This window comes from Gasterosteus aculeatus, unplaced genomic scaffold (assembly GCF_964276395.1).
Source record: "Gasterosteus aculeatus unplaced genomic scaffold, fGasAcu3.hap1.1 HAP1_SCAFFOLD_28, whole genome shotgun sequence".
Classification (NCBI taxonomy): domain Eukaryota; kingdom Metazoa; phylum Chordata; class Actinopteri; order Perciformes; family Gasterosteidae; genus Gasterosteus; species Gasterosteus aculeatus.
Genome location: NW_027554886.1, coordinates 35,001 through 40,000, shown reverse-complemented (window position 1 = coordinate 40,000; position 5,000 = coordinate 35,001).

Genomic DNA, 5,000 nt, shown 5'->3' with positions numbered 1-5,000 from the left:
GATATCTGCCGTGAAATACCGCTCTCTGGAACTGTTTCTTTCATCCATCCACCGCACCTGCTGTTCTGCCATCAGTGTCCGACAATAGCGCTTCTTCATCGGATATCAGCCGGGATCTCACGCTCTCTGGAACTGTTTATTTCATCCATCCAGTGCACCTGCCGTTCTGCCATCAGTGTCCGAGAACAGTGCTTCTTCATCGGATATCAGCCGGGATCTCACGCTCTCTGGAACTGTTTATTTCATCCATCCAGTGCACCTGCCGTTCTGCCATCAGTGTCCGAGAACAGTGCTTCTTCATCGGATATCAGCCGGGATCTCACGCTCTCTGGAACTGTTTCTTTCATCCATCCACCGCACCTGCTGTTCTGCCATCAGTGTCCGACAACAGCGCTTCATCATCGGATAACTGCCGTGAAATACCGCTCTCTGGAACTGTTTATTTCATCCACCGCACCTGCTGTTCTGCCATCAGTGTCCGACAACAGCGCTTCATCATCGGATAACTGCCGTGAAATACCGCTCTCTGGAACTGTTTATTTCATCCACCGCACCTGCTGTTCTGCCATCAGTGTCCGACAACAGCGCTTCATCATCGGATATCTGCCGTGAAATACCGCTCTCTGGAACTGTTTATTTCATCCACCGCACCTGCTGTTCTGCCATCAGTGTCCGACAACAGCGCTTCATCATCGGATATCTGCCGTGAAATACCGCTCTCTGGATCTGCTCTGTTCTGGCAGGTAATCAGGGAGATTTTAAGTAGATGAGTGTCCGGGAATAGTGCACTGCACTCGGGCAGGTCACGCCGCGTAACCCGCCCCGTATCCCGGTTCCCGAACCCGCTTTTCCGCCCAAAGTTGTCCGAAGATGCTTATGCCCAGCTGGGGAACGCTCCCCACGAAGCCCGGGTCTCAGCCCTGGAGCCCTGTGTTTCCGAAAACCAGGTTTCTGAAATCTGCGACCTGGTGGCCCAGTGATGTCAGCTGGAACTTTTTTTTTCCGGTCCGCTCAAAATTCTCCAGGGGATTTTAGGGCTTTGCGCCACATATTCCGACTTTTACTTAGTTTCTGACGGAGCCAAAAAAGTCCGGGTTTTTTTGCCCTCCTTATCGTCCCGACTGGAAACTTTAACTTTTTTTTTAAGTCAGAAAATTAAAGTCTTTTTCATCCAGGAGACCGACCCTTCCTTCAAAGCGTCCCAAGTGGTCCTTCGTCATCGGATATCTGTCGGGAAATACCGCTCCATGGAACTGTTTATTTCATCCATCCGCTGCACCTGCTGTTCTGCCATCAGTGTCCGACAATAGCGCTTCTTCATCGGATATCTGCCGGGATCTCACGGTCTCTGGAACTGTTTAATTCATCCATCCACTGCACCTGCTGTTCTGACATCAGCATCCGAGAATAGTGTCCCGTACTGGGACATGGTCTGGGATATCCCGCTCTCTGGAACTATGTTCTGATTATTTCCTTCATCCACTGCACCTGCTGTTCTGACATCAGCATCCGAGAATAGTGTCCCGTACTGGGACATGGTCAGGGATCTCCCGCTCTCTGGAACTGTGTTCTGATTATTTCCTTCATCCACTGCACCTGCTGTTCTGACATCAGCATCCGAGAATAGTGTCCCGTACTGGGACATGGTCTGGGATCTCCCGCTCCATGGAACTGTGTTCTGTTTATTTCCTTCATCCACTGCACCTGCTGTTCTGACATCAGCATCCGAGAATAGTGACCCGTACTGGGACATGGTCTGGGATATCCCGCTCTCTGGAACTATGTTCTGATTATTTCCTTCATCCACTGCACCTGCTGTTCTGACATCAGCATCCGAGAATAGTGTCCCGTACTGGGACATGGTCAGGGATCTCCCGCTGTCTGGAACTGTGTATTCATCCATCCGCTGCACCTGCTGTTCTGCCATCAGTGTCCGTGAACAGTGCTTCTTCATCGGATATCAGCCGGGATCTCACGCTCTCTGGAACTGTTTATTTCATCCATCCACTGCACCTGCTGTTCTGACATCAGCATCCGAGACTAGTGTCCCGTACTGGGACATGGTCTCGCATATCCCGCTCTCTGGAACTATGTTCTGATTATTTCCTTCATCCACTGCACCTGCTGTTCTGCCATCAGTGTCCGACAACAGCGCTTCATCATCGGATAACTGCCGTGAAATACCGCTCTCTGGATCTGCTCTGTTCTGGCAGGTAATCAGGGAGATTTTAAGTAGATGAGTGTCCGGGAATAGTGGGCCGTTCTGGGACTTGGTCTGGGATATCACGCTCTCTGGAACTATGTTCTGTTTATTTCCTTCATCCAGTGCACCTGCTGTTCTGCCATCAGTGTCCGACAATAGCGCGCCGTTCTGGGACTTGGTCTGGGATATCCCGCTCTCTGGAACTATGTTCTGTTTATTTCCTTCATCCAGTGCACCTGCTGTTCTGCCATCAGTGTCCGACAATAGCGCTTCATCATCGGATATCTGTCGTGAAATACCGCTCTCTGGAACTGTGTATTAGTCCGTCCGCTGCACCTGCTGTTCTGACATCAGCATCCGAGAATAGTGTGCCGTTCTGGGACATGGTCTGGGATCTCCCGCTGTCTGGAACTGTGTGTTCATCCATACGTTACACCTGCTGTTCTGACATCAGCATCCGAGAATGGTGTGCCGTTCTGGGACATGGTCTGGGATCTCCCGCTGTCTGGAACTGTGTGTTCATCCATACGTTACACCTGCTGTTCTGACATCAGCATCCGAGAATGGTGTGCCGTTCTGGGACATGGTCTGGGATCTCCCGCTGTCTGGAACTGTGTGTTCATCCATCCACTGCACCTGCTGTTCTGACATCAGCATCCGAGAATAGTGTCCCGTACTGGGACATGGTCAGGGATCTCCCGCTGTCTGGAACTGTGTGTTCATCCATACGTTACACCTGCTGTTCTGACATCAGCATCCGAGAATAGTGGGCCGTTCTGGGACATGGTCTGGGATATCACGCTGTCTGGAACTGTGTGTTCATCCGTCCACTGCACCTGCTGTTCTGCCATCAGCATCCGAGAATAGTGCCCCGTACTGGGACATCAGCCAGGACGCACCGCCGTCATCTCGTTCGTTCGCTCAGTCATCCATCCACGAAAGCTACCGATCAGCCACAGTGCCCGGAATGATGCCTCCTGCCGGGGTAGCGTCCGCTTGCTCCCCGACAGCCAGTTCTGCATGAGGCTCCGGTTCTTCCACCCCCGCCACTGTCCGAGGGTGTCCGAAAATACTGAGGTCTGAGTCGGATCCGAACCGCACAACCACACGGTCTTCACGACTGGAGGCCTATGTTTCTAAAAACCGGGTTTCAGGAATCTGCGACCTGGTGGCCCAGTGATGTCGGCTGGAACTTTTTTTTTCCGGTCCGCTCAAAATTCTCCAGGCATTTTCTGAGCTTTCCTTCACATAGTCCGACTTTTACTTAGTTTCTGACGGAGCCAAAAAAGTCCGGGTTTTTTTGCCCTCCTTATCGTCCCGACTGGAAACTTTAACTCCGTATTTTAAGTCAGAAAATTAAAGTTCTTTTCATCCAGGAGACCGACCCTTCCTTCAAAGTGTCCCATGCAGTGCTTCGTCATCGGACATCGGCCGGGATCTCCCGCTCTCTGGAGCTCTTTATTCATCCATGCGGTACACCTGCTGGTCTGCCATCACTGTCCGGGAATAGTGTGTCGTTCTGGGACTTGGTCTGGGTTCTGCCGCTCTCTGGAGCTCTTTATTCATCCATGCGGTACACCTGCTGTTCTGCCATCACTGTCCGGGAATAGTGTGTCGTTCTGGGACTTGGTCTGGGTTCTGCCGCTCTCTGGAGCTCTTTATTCATCCATGCGGTACACCTGCTGTTCTGCCATCACTGTCCGGGAACAGTGTGCCGTTCTGGGTCATGGTCTGGGATATCACGCTCTCTGGAACTCTTTATTCATCCATGGGGTACACCTGCTGGTCTGCCATCACTGTCCGGGAACAGTGTGCCGTTCTGGGTCATGGTCTGGTCTCTGCCGCTCTCTGGAGCTGTTATTTTCCTCCATCCGGTACACCCACTGCTCTGCCATCACTGTCCGAAAATAGTGCTCCGAAATCGGGTAAGTCGCGCGGGGAGCCACCCCTGTATCTCGGCTCCAGGAGCGTCTTTCCGCCCGGGGCCTGGCCCACTATGCTTAGGTCCAGCTGGGGAACGCTCCCCCCGAAGCTCGGGGCCCTGTCCTGGAGATCTCTGTTTCCGAAAACCAGGTTTCTGAAATCTGCGACCTGGTGGCCCAGTGATGTGAGCTAAAAAAAAATTTATCGAAGCGATCTAAAAAAGCCCAGGCATTTTCTGAGCTTTCCTTCACATATTCCGACTTTTACTTAGTTTCTGACGGAGCCAAAAAAGTCCGGGTTTTTTTCGCTCCACATAGTCCCGACTGGAAACTTTAACTTTTTTTTTTTTCCATTATTTCACCCGCGGAGGTCCGCAAACACCTCCAGGGGCCCACAACGGCCGAATTAAGCCAGGAAAAAGACACCAGAACCCGGATCTCTTTACCAGACACCCCCAGAGCCCGGAACTCGGACCCAAACACCTCCAGAGGCCCACAACGGCCGAATCGAACCCGGAAAAAGACGCCAGAACCCGGATCTCTTTACCAGACACCCCCAGAGCCCGGAACTCGGACCCAAACACCTCCAGAGGCCCACAACGGCCGAATCGAACCCGGAAAAAGACGCCAGAACCCGGATCTCTTTACCAGACACCCCCAGAGCCCGGAACTCGGACCCAAACACCTCCAGAGGCCCACAACGGCCGAATCGAACCCGGAAAAAGACGCCAGAACCCGGATCTCTTTACCAGACACCCCCAAAGCCCGGAACTCGGACCCAAACACCTCCAGAGGCCCACAACGGCCGAATTGGACCCGGAAAAAGACGCCAGAACCCGGATCTCTTTACCAGACACCCCCAGAGCCCGGAACTC